Below are 13,387 nucleotides of genomic sequence, written 5' to 3' on the forward strand. Positions count from 1 at the left end.
TGAATTGATTTATAATCTCCTGTGATCCCATAAGACATTTTGACTAATTCAAGTCATCTACTCTTTAGTGGGTACCTGTATACAAAGTTGATATCTGTCAAGCCAAGGGTTCTCAAGATAATGAGCAAACAGTATCTTACTACATGTATGCCCAGTTTGACCATTCACATTTGTTCTTGTGACCTCAATATCAATAGATGTCATTTACTGGAAATGATAGTACTAGAGACCCCTACTCACGGGGTTTTTAAAAATAGCTTGCATTACAGATCCCCGTGTAACTCCTAAATGTTTATGACATATATAAAACATCAATGTTCAGGCTTACGGAAAATGTCGGAAGTTTAGGCTGACTTAACAACACTTAAGGGCATCACAGAACTCTTGTGTTCATGACATCGAATACCTTCCATGGTTTTGTCTTCTGTCCAGTGGTCATTTTGTCCCTTTCTTCCCTGGCAAGGTATGGGAAGGGATTTCAACTCCGTCCCGGCCCCCTGGAACCACTAGTGGTACCCATACAGCTGCAAACGGAGAGGGCAGATAACGCTAGGGGTGCTCTATCTTGTTCTTGGGTTCATTCTACCTTCTTTTCAATGATTAGCACTAGAGAAGTAGTCATTAAACTCGTATAATCCCTATGAAATATGGAAAATGTCAAAGTTCATGCGAGTTAAACAACACTTCATGTGTATCACAGACTACTTCCCTGTATAGGATCCCCTACCAACCTGTGAGCATTATGCACGGCATCAATCGAGCTACTGCACGACCGAAAGTTGTAAAAGAAACTTCGCATGATCGACATCCGTTTGTGCCTGCAGACACCCCTAGATTCAGTTGAGTCGGGGGTAAGTTGACCCGTGTAAATTGAATTCAGCCTTGAGTAAACATGTTTTGATGCGATATTTTGTAGTGAAGTTTTACCAATGTGCAGGAGATTTGGAATTGTGCAGGAGAGTTTGAATTGTGCAGGAGATTTTGGATTGTGCAGGAAATTTTGGATTGTGCAGTTTTTGGATTGTGTAAGAAATTTTGGATTGTGCAGGATATTTTGAATTGTGCAGGAGATTTTGGATTGTGCAGGGAATGTTGGATTGTGCAGGAGATTTGGGATTGTGCAGTAGATCGATCAAATTAAAACAATGAGAGCAATGTGAAAAATACATTCTACTGCACGTTGGAAATCGAATGTCCGTCATTTTCATTTTATTGGGAAGTTATGTATTTTGTAAGAAATTTTTGTGGGAAAATTTTACATCATGCTATCATTTGATTTAGAAATTGTCATTGGGTGTTTTTCTATGCACGTTTTATCAATATCAATATAATATTCAGCTAGAACACAGCTAAACAGCAGATATTCATAATTAAGGTATTTTGATATGCATGTTGGTGCTGTGAGAGTGTATTATGATAAATAATGTCGAATTTCCAGTGTTTAAGTTTAATATTGACTTTTAAAGAGGTAATATTTTATCACTTTTATAGATAAACTGTATTATAACACGAGGAATATGAATATGTCGCTTCTTGTCACGCCATTCTTATATTTTATTTAACACGATCAAGATATTAACTGAAAAAAAAACTTATGAATACTACATCAAACAAGATAATGTTTATCAAAAACGAACGCGATTATTTACACATAGGAAACATCTGTAAATAATGTATGCTTCAGGAAAAGTATGCATAATTGTACGTGTAAGTTCATTTCGATCTTTTAGAAAACATGTATTATTTTATCATTAAATACTATTTTACTTATAACGGCAAATCTCATTGGCTGGAAAATTCGGTAATTGTAAGAAAAAAAATAAAGTTACGTCACATTGGGCTATAGAAATAGTAATAAAAATGTTACCGTTTTTAAAAGGAATTAGATTTAAACACTAGAAATTCGACACTATTGATCATAATACACCCCCCCAAAACGCCGTGCGTATCAAAATACCTTAATTATGAATATCTGCTGTGGAACTGTTTTATTGGTTGATTTACTGTACAACCCAAAATCCCCTGTGGAAACAGGCGGTCACCTGCACAATCATTTAATTCATATCAAATTTCTTTGAAAAACAAGTGATAATTCATGTCACCCTTTATGCAATCGTACATAGAATAAAACCGAGATTGTTATTTCCTTCAAAAGTACAACTTCATTGGTACAAATTCACAACCGACTCTCGCGTCAAAACAAATTCAAGCGTCAAACGAACCATCAGAGTGTATTGCTTACTATGAAATCATAGGATATCAAATCACCAAGAGCATTCCATTGTTGTTATTTCAACTTAAGGCTCAATTCAATTTGCACGGGTCAATTACCCCCCCCCCCCCGATTCACCTGAATCTAGGGGGGTTCGGGGTCTACTGCAGCACCGAATGCCGATCATGCGATTTTTTCACAACTCTCGGTTGTGCCCGCGCTATCTCTCTTCCTTCAAAGACAACGTTGATATAAGGACACCAAATAGGTCCAAACACCCCATCCCCCAACCGAACCACCGGGTGGTACTGAAATCCGATATCGCTAAAAACAAAATCCGAAAATGAAAGGTATGGTTAATCTCATTTAAAACTACCATATTATTTCAAATCATACATATATATTAAAATCATCATTAACATAAGCTTTTCATGTTAGTTAATTTGCTCGTGCGTGTTGCTATTGACATTTTTCTACCTTAAAAATGAATTTAAGTTAACTTATCCTTGAAAACTAAGTTTCAAATCAAATGTTTTTCCATGAGTACTCCCAGTCCTTTGATGATTTACCTTAGGAGCTGCTAGCTTCTCCGGACTTGATAGTTGCTTACAGTTTCTGCCTTGTGGTTTAAAAGTTTAAAACCCTCGGCTACCGACAACGCCAGACGCGCCACCCTGGTGAACACGTGGGAGGAATGTATTACTGCAGCCAGATTGTGTTTGACAGATTGTCTCTAACTTCCGTCCTCCAAAGAAACGATTATGATGTAAATCCGGTAAACAAAATATATGTAACTGTAGATAAATTGAATATTTAGCAGTTACATTGAATTGAACACGAAGCTGTTAATTTGTGTGTGTGTTTTTAAAACTAATTGCTAGATATGCATGTACGATTCTATTATTGAGTCATCTTATCAGTCTGTTACTTGGAGAGAGTAAGAGAGGCTAAATACTCTAATATTCACCCTTTTTATTGAATTACAGCAGATAATTGAGATGTTAGGAACGAAAATGTGACTACGATTTATAGGAAATCGATATACTACGCCTGATAGGCGAAATGACTGGTCCATACTTAAATCTACAAAGGGCCATATAATTGGAAGTCATTTAAAGTTGATTACTCGCATCCCTAATATGTATGTGCTAGTTCCTGGTCAACTTATAATCACACGAGGGACACGTACATGAAAAAAGATACACCGAATAGAAATAATTAAATACTGTGGGGCTTGATTTGGCACGAAAAGATTAAATATATATGTTCCTGAATAACAATTAATATTTATTATGTCTAAATAAAAAAAGCATGGTTTTATGCTTGTATACCATGAACATATTCAAATGCAGATCAGAGTTAATAATGTATAGCTCGGAATGACAGATGTAAAACGTCTATCACTATAAACAGTTTAAATTTCAATAATACGTCATTAGCATGTTTTTTGCGCAAGATAACTTTACAATGCCTTGCATATTTTTGTTGACAAGATTGTTTGGTCCATTCTATGGAAGGAATGTAGTCCCTTGTTTAAGGATCAGTCACACAGAAACGAAAATTATACGGAATTCCTTATTCCACAAAAAGTTTTCATGTAAGGATATGAGGTTCTAAGGCGGAAGAAATGCCTATCTATTTCTCAGCAATAAATTCTGCAACATTGTTAAACTTTTAATAGTTGCAAAACGATAATATGAATATAATGAAAAGGAATAAACATGCAGTACAGCAACGAAAACAAACAATGTTTTGATACATGTAAAAATATCTGGATGATCATAATCATCATGTCATTAAAATTTTCTTTGATATTCGGACCGCTTGCTTTTTTGCTTTTTCACGTCCCATTCTAGAATGTCTCACTACTATGTAGATACGTCACTAGCTATAAGTGAGGTGCCACAAATTCTGGTCTATATATGGCGTTCAATGTCGTAGCAATGATGGTTTCTTTTTCGTGCAAACATTTACACATGATACTCGACCCCATTTTTCAGGTGATATCCGAAAGACCCGTGACTCCTTCTTCTAACACCAGGCGTGTGGGAAAAGAACAGTTGTTGCTTATAATATGTTCGCCTAGGTTTGACGCGAGCGTCGAGTAACTTGACTTTGAATATTTCCATGGTGAGTACAAATGTTGAATCAAAAGCTTGTATTATAAATGGATTGTGGATTCTCGCTCATTGTTTTAATTTGTGAAATCAAATATCATTTTCACAGTCATAGCGTAAAAATGCGTAATCTAGTGACCGTCCTCCGCCCGGCTCCACGGGATGATATCATAACATATTTGGAATAGTACGGAAACGGAAGTTGCATTCTGTCGTGTTTTTTTTAATTTACAAAGGTCAGCTTTTATTCCGCCAATTGTTATAGATCCTTAAATACGCGACAAGCAGAGGAGTTTCATGAAAACATTTTTCCGGATTGATATACCCTTCAAATTGGAAGTGTATAGCTTTTGGTTAATAGGCACACATACAATCCAAGCGTCAAAAGAAAGAGAAAACTCACTAGAAGGTGACAAAAGGGGAGGACGAAAGGTGAAAAATTACATCCTAAAAGCACACGTCCTGTCGGAGTGACCCAAGCGCCGTTAACTTTGGACACTAGAGAACAGATTCCGATGTTCATTCTGTAGCATATTAAACAGGATTTTTTCCTACCCACCCCCTTGAGCGGAACATTCTTCAAAATCTACGGTCGTCAAAAGGATATGAACATTAAACTCTTACTTCTAACTGGTACTGAGAGGGTGAAAACATGGCGCGGAGATCAAATCACTCACGAAAATCAGAAATTTGTTTGTTGTTTTACGTCCAATTTGATTGTTTGTTTGTTTTATCGTCTCGGCGAGAATTGTTCACTCATGTTGAGACGTCACCAGCTATAGATGAAGTACCACAAATTCAGACCTATACATAGGGCTCAGGGCCGTAGCAGTGATGGTTCTTTAACGTGCCAACGCCTGCCGCGACTTGGGACCTCCGTTTTTAAAGGTCCACTTCGATCAATTTTTTTTTTCTTTACTCAGGTAGAGACTTATCGCCAGCTTTAAGTGAATATCTACATATGTGTCAATGATTCTTCATCGTGGTAACGTCTACCGTGGCACAAGGATCTTCATTTATAGATCATACCCGAAAGACCCGTGACTCTTACTTGTAATATCGGGTTCTTGGTGACGGAGCAGTCAATACCTACAATGTACATGTATGTTAAGCGTCTTGGGGTTGAATCAGTGCCGGGATCGAGAATCGAAACCGGGATCTCACGCTTGCGAAAACGGTTTAAATTGCCTATTTATATACAAAAAACCCAACAACATAATTCCTAATGATAAGCAAATTATTGTATGCTGAAATTTGCGAGTAAAACGTTTTCCAAGAGAATTAAACCTTTGAAAAGAAAGTGGTAACTTTTCCCCTATACTTTGATAATTTATTATCCATCCTACTTCATGTTATTCAACACAATACGATGCAGAGAATATAGAATACATACTCTGCAGATGTAACTACATGTATAAGAACACATTCATTGATCACATCAAGTCCGCGTTTGCCCAACTCTATTTTGTTTGCTTATAGGAGTTATGAGATTGATCACTGTTCGTTATTTTCACCTTTCATCAAACACATAATCACATTCAAATCATGTACAGGTTCATATCCACAATAGAGTTCAATCCAAGTTAACATCTATGTTCAAGTTTAGTACAGGTTCACATCCAAATGCAAGTGTACATTTAAACTCTTATAAAGAATGAAGACTGATTCATAGCAGGTGACCAACATGTTCCACAAACACAGAAGATCAACATTCTTTAAAAAAAAAAAAAAACAATCATCAGTTTTAATCAAACATTACTACCCCATTTGGTCTCTTTAAGAGACCACCTGGTTAAGTTCCCACCATTCTGCGTAAAGGGAACATCAATATTTCAAGTATTCATGGTTAAGAAGTAAATATAATGCAAAAAGCATTTAATTGATAATTGCATTTCATTATGACACTTGTTTTATATCGTGTATTGTTAAACATCAATTCTCATTTTCTTTCTCTTGACCATTTTCTTCATACACCACTATTATATGGAGGACACTATTATCTTGACGAAAGAGCAGAGCAACCAGGCACTACTTATGTTGTAAGTAATTTGAAATACATCAAATATAAGTTCCAATTCATTTAAGTTCTATGGATTATGGTTTGCAATAGATTTCAACTCTGTACTTAAACTAAAAGCATGCTGACGAAATGCAGATCGTGGTTTGGTAATTGATTATTAGTATTACACTAGACATATTATGCAGAGGGCAATGCGGTAGTGCAAAGGGATATCTTTAAAATAAGAGTTGTTCGTGGTATAATCAGTGCATTTCAGGGGTTTTCAAAACAGCATTGGACTTTGTCGTGGGAAGCTCATTTCATACCACGTACACGGTACATTGACAGCATACAGCGAAAAGACCACTGATCCAAAACATGTAAGTAGAAATCCCCATATTTTGGTTTGAAGGCTTTTACATTGATTGTTGCGGTTTCTTTTTTAATGCGGTTCTTATCACGTAAGAAATGGTCGATCCGTATACACTGAAATACAGTATTAAATCAACACTTCCGGGTAAAACTTCTAATGGTTCATTTTCCTCTTCTTCTTATGAACAGATCTGTGACTCTGGAAATCTCTGGTCAGCAGCATGTATTTGTACAAAGTTTCTACTTGATACGTTTTCCCATAAAACATAATACAAGTACAAGCAAATTTTAAGAGCATGTACGGAATACTGCGCAGGCTATATATAAAGTGTATAAAATTAAAGCAAGTACACATAGAGGACATTAAGTTCATTCAATGTTTCATGACAAGTTGTGCTGGAATTATGTTTACTTTGAGTTAATACAAGAGTAATGCATGCTATTGGCTATAAGTAACCAAATGCGCATACAGCTGCGACAAAGATACATACATGTACACGTGGACCTCTCCGTGCCCTCCCTCATTTCCCTTCATTATATTACATAATTGTACCAACGTTGATTACGTCAAGTCCGTGCTCAAACACTAATTGAAATCAATAAGTCAACAATCGTTGACCTTATGTAGCCTTTACATTTTCATTAATAATTGCTTATACATGTATATAGCTCTATCGATTTGGCACAAATTACAAATCCCCCAGACTGCATTTTCTGATGTCTGGACCTCATTAAGTCGCTATAAGTAATTAAGGATGAAAAGATTTTCCATTATCATGTCTTGACATTTACATGTTTTATATAATTAATATAATTATCGTATTATGTTTTGAGGACGTCGGATTATTATTTGAAAGATGCATCCATACATGTTCAGCATGGTTGATGGCTTTTACCTGTTCATTTCCATGGTTTGGGAAATTTAGGTATTCTAAAATTTAGATACTGGAATTTGTGACACCATACTTTATCAAACATACATTTTTACGTATTATAGAATTAATGCATACATACAAAAAAAAAACCAAAAAAAACACGTGATGCATATTTATTCAAAAATATGAAATGCAATGGTGGAAAGTTTATAAAATACATGAGTATACAATACACGTAATCTAATGAAGTTATTGACGTTAGTTGACGTACAATGTAGCACCAAATAACGGTCCTCTTTTTTATTCTAAGTTTAAGCTGCATATTTAGATACCCCTTAACACCTTACATTCAAATACAATCTTTTGTTTTGTGCAGTATGATGTATTTGCCAACGAAACGTCAAATGCAACTTTCTTTGCAATTTTTCTCACTACAATATGCAGTTGTCACTTTATTCATTAAGGCAACAAATCAAAGCCGAGTTCTATTAAATGTACTCCCTTTTCGATTGGGTCATTCCAACGTCTAGACGTTCTCTATAGAAGGTCTATACTAATACGTAAAACTCGGGAGATTTGTTTTTCAAAGAAAATGTGTTTGTAATATCACCGAATTATCCAAGGCGCTACATTCAACTTACATAATATATGCGCTGGGAAGAGTTAAAACATCTTTCTGGAAGAAAGAAGATCTGCACGTCAAAATGATACAGACTAGCACAATCTGATCTCCTGGGCTCATCACCATAAATACTGATTCTTCCATCTATATAGAGGGTGAAACTGATAGTCATGTCCCGTATATGTGGTCTAACTCCAACAATATCCATGAAATGTGTCATATCTTAGTCGTTGACTGTTGCGATGACTGGTTGCTACTCCGTGTACATAAAATCCTGTATCAGTAGATGTACCTATTTCAACTTTTATTTCACATCAACACAACAATATCATACACTTATCTAACTTCATCCAACTTTTGCCTTGGTGCATCTCGTCCCGGTAGCATTTCTAAACAATATCTTAGATTTTTCATTTCTTTAAATTATAAAAACATTGGAAATATGTATTTGGTTTTGAAACCAATGCATATACCAACATTGTCGTTATGATTTGCAAAGTCAAAGGGATGGCCCGGCTGATATTTAAGAAGACAGTGCTCCACAGTTGGTCTATGATTATACCATTGGAATAAATAAATATAGATATACAGTATACTATTTTGAGGCTTATTCAGGCATGTATTGTCACGTGGTATTGGCTCTGCACGAGTACTCGGTCTGTGATACCTGCGGATTATCTCTTATTCTACGTAAGGTCACAAGGCAACATCCTGGTATTGATTTTATACAGTAGTCACAGAATTAAACTTTTGGAATGCTGAATTAGCAAGTGTCTTCGTGACAGACGTCCAAATGAATGGCAATTAACATATGTACAAGAGACAGCGCAAAAGAAATAGTAGGAGTCCTTCAACTGACAATCCGCCTTACCAACAGTACTATTATACCTTTATAGTCATGTCTTCCCCACCATCTGCCGCCAACTAGCTTTGCACGTATACCCTCTGTGGATAACGTGACCAGCATGATAGTTTGGGAGTTCGTTTTGAAAGTCATTATATAAAAATGCCTTCAACTGTATAGAAAACGCATGAAAACGAACACAAACACCTACTTTCAATTTGAATATTGAAAGTAATTTCTATTCTTAGACCTAAAAAACAATCCAAATAGACTGATTAATCGTTTGACACTTGGATGATAATATGGGTGGCATAACACCAATACGATATCTTCGTAATCTACAAAATTGATAAATTCATCAACAGCATAATCATGTATGCTATTTTTGTTTTATTAAGACACCTGCTAGTTTCATTCTTTTTGTGTACGTGTAACAAACAATGTTTGTCCAATTTCCATCCCATAAGACTGATAATTCATCTCCCTCGTGATGTGGAAGATGTTCATGGGCAAGTACTTAAAGAAATTCCATTCGTATGCAATCTACACGATTGACTACGTCTGGTCGAAAAAGTGAGGTCATACATTTTTCGGGTTGCTTTAATTGGACATTGCCAATATCGTGTGAGTTTTGGTGATATCTCATACCATCCTCATAGGAATAAAACTTAATACTTCTTCCTACTGCGGCCCATTTCATCATCTCACATTGTAGTAAAATAGCGGATACATACAATATAAACTGAACACCTAAATACTACATCATGTCCTCGCATATATTAGCAGTAATCAAGTTCATTGTATAGTTTTTGAGTAAAATGATCACCATTATTAGATATTACCTGAAAGTGTTAATCATTATATAAAAAAAGAAAAGGTTATTAAAATAGTGATCAAAATAGGGAGCGAGGAAGCTGTCGTGGTCATGTTTTGAGAACCAGTTGTGAGTAAAAATATTTCTTTACTGTGCTCTACATGAAGTCATTTAAATTACTGCAAGCTCCGGTGTCGTTATTTTATAATTTTATGGAATGGTTCACACTAAGATTATGGTTACTAGAACTACTTTCCGCCGCTTTGTTTTCCGATGACTTTACAGTACTGTAGTACCAGGTTCCACTTCGTGTATTAACATTGCAGCACTTCTACCACCTACTCCTTCCAAAAGGACCAATTCCATCAAAGTCCAATCATCATATTCTCATTTTCCATCTGTGATATTTTCTTCCGAAATTTACGTTCATTCTTTTATATCACGTTTCCCAGGCATTTTATTTTCTTGCTATCTGCCTATAACACAGGCAAACAATTCTTTCACAAAACTTTTGCAACCAACGACTTACTACATACATTTAACCTAGATGACGTGATAATAAATGATCTTGCCTTCAACATGAGAATCTTAACACTTACTCCTTACTGTTTGAAGCAACCATTGCCTCTTAAGAAAACGAGAATAGTTACAAAACCTACCTTAACAAATTCAAAATGTGAAGATAACGAGCAGTTGTCAATCTCAGAACTCTTATAAAGAATACAAAATTCATAGTAGGATAACCACAGATCCCTGAGCATAAAAGAGCTGGTATCAGGTGCCTTGGAGGATTAAACATCCCCTGTCGACCAGCCACACCCGCCGTGTTGTATTGGTGAATTAGATCGTTATAACGACCATAAAATGCGATATGCTGTATTTAAACGAGACTGTTGAAATTCTTATAACATGAACTTCTTTGTCACTGGCCAGTCTCGATTTAAAAACTGATCATATGCAGAACAAGCTCTTGCGTATCGGATCAGTTGAGAGACATAAACACCATACACCGGTAATGATGGAAGAATCTCATTCCTATTTGATATGTGAGCACCATATACATTAAAATATCCACTTTACATTGGAATTTATCGTCAGTGGCACTGGACCGACCAAACTTAGGTATCATATATTGTATTGGAACCAACAAAATAATTAATTGTACCTGTGTGTGTTATATTCAATGTCCATAGTATGTCAAATGTTTTTCTATCTATTGGGAAACGGATAAGCATTCCTTTCCTTGTGCATCCTTTCTGCATGTAAACTGCATACTCCGAATATTCATACATCTTAAAAGATAATTTTAACCCACCCCTTTCAAAATTATAAGATTTGTGTATGCTTTCCTTATGTGTTTTTGTTTTCTTGATGACCGACCTTTCCTTTAGTATGGTATTTGAATTTTCTTTTGAACGTCTACAGCAACATTCATCAGTGTTTGCTTAATGTCGCTTAAGGCAGAATACCCGGTGTTTCATTGGAATTGTACTAGTTCAAACTAAGTATCCCGCAGACGTACGCTTTTCACTCACTAACACGGAAAATGCTCAAATCAACAGATAGATAAAAAAACACAAGGAACGATTCACCACTAAATCAAGCATGGCCATTAATCACTATTATAAAGTTTCCCAAATTACATTGCTCCCTCTACTTGCTTCTGTATCGTTTTTACAGCTACTGTCTGGTCAATTTCAGGGTCTGGGGAATACGTTTACCAACTGTATGCAACATTACGGACCCACGAATATTGAAACCGAGCTCCACTCCTGTATACGTTTATACCTCTGTGGACCGCGTAATTAACAGAGCCATGGGTAAAGTTCTAGATCACCACGACCTAAACGATATCTCACGATATGACTGACAAACGTTTCTAGATCTCCATAGACCATTTTGCATACGCAATAACAAGAGCTAAATACGAATATCCAAAACTGTATTTGATATGTATCACACTGTCTTTTGATATGATACAGCTTATTGAAATTTGCATTTTACAGAAAACGAATCAGTCCATGAAATAATAATCCATTAAACAATAAGAAATCAGAAATACAAATTCTTTACCTAGGAAAGACTGTCTTGTCTATTTATAAAAACACGCCTTGAAATAGGATTCATGGGAGCTTTCTGTCGTTGACAGGTTAACATGAGTTCAAGAAATATGATTATATGTTCCTAGTATCAGAAAAAACTGAGGAAACAATGACCTTAACAATTCTACCATCACAAGTACTAGTAATTCCTTGTTTCATGTTACAGTTTACAATTCTTACGACTAAAGGACAGACTACTATTATTAATAACAGTTTAGTAGAATTCATTTGATATGATTGTAGACAAATGGTGGAGCACAATAACCATATCGGTTATCGAGTCATACAATACAATTTTGCAGAACAGAAACATTAGTTCCAACTTTGTACTTATCTATTCAAACGAACATTGACCTACATGTCTGGCAAAAAACTTCCATTTTTGGGGCGTTCCTCTAGCAACGAAAACCTGCCAATATATCTTCAGCTATACATAGCACGCCACAAATACCACACGCTATCCACTGGCATCACAAAAATCGACATGTTTTCGGCATTTCCAGATAAAGTTTTGTCCATCAGATTATAAATATAGGCCTTCGTTGTACTCTGGGCATTCTGTTTATCGTTGAACGTCGTAATATAAAGAAAAGGTGACTAACAACCGAATGGTTCATTGTCTTCATCATTAGACTTCAGAGAGTTAGAGCAATTGAATATAGGTAGCATTTATTTAGGGATAATGATTAATTCATGTAGTGATCGACATACGTTTTCTGTACACGATACCTTTGTTACGTAGAAAAGTTTTACAAAAGTAATATACTTCTTAATATAACGTTCATGATTGGTAACGATACAATACGTTTGACTGCAAGTACATAAAGACCAGCGTTAACACGAGGTTCGAAGGGCACACGAGTATACACAGTTTTTTTGGTCTTTAAAATCATTGTGTTACTTGTGTGTGTTTATGATTCTCCATTCTTATTGCTTTGCATTAAATGATAGATATAGTGGTACCACTACCACACACAGATGATAAGTTACAATTATTATACCAGATTAAGTTTTATCACATCACAGCAAAATGCAATTTTCTATTAAATTAAAGTTCTAAAACCCTGAATATTCAGAACATTTAATAGAAATCTCAATGCTTATAAAGCTTCGTGTCCTTGATGTACATGTAAATGAATAAAAAGGAATTTAAAAAAAATGAAGTTAATGCATTTGTTAACATATGATCAATATCTTGGGACAAGACGTTATCCCTTACCCTGGGACATCAATTACATACTTTTGGTAGATTGTAATAATAATACAAATAGTTTTTTCTGCTGGTTGTCTCGAAATCGGGAATATTTTAATGAAATAGAATGAAATTTCAATATATTATCAACTTGACCCAAACATAGGCCTTAATCCATGTTCAATGGATGTCAGAAGTGTGGTAGAATGAAGAGGGTTCATTGCAAGCTCAGTATTAT

This window comes from Ostrea edulis, chromosome 7 (genome assembly GCF_947568905.1).
Source record: "Ostrea edulis chromosome 7, xbOstEdul1.1, whole genome shotgun sequence".
NCBI classification, from domain to species: Eukaryota; Metazoa; Mollusca; class Bivalvia; order Ostreida; family Ostreidae; genus Ostrea; species Ostrea edulis.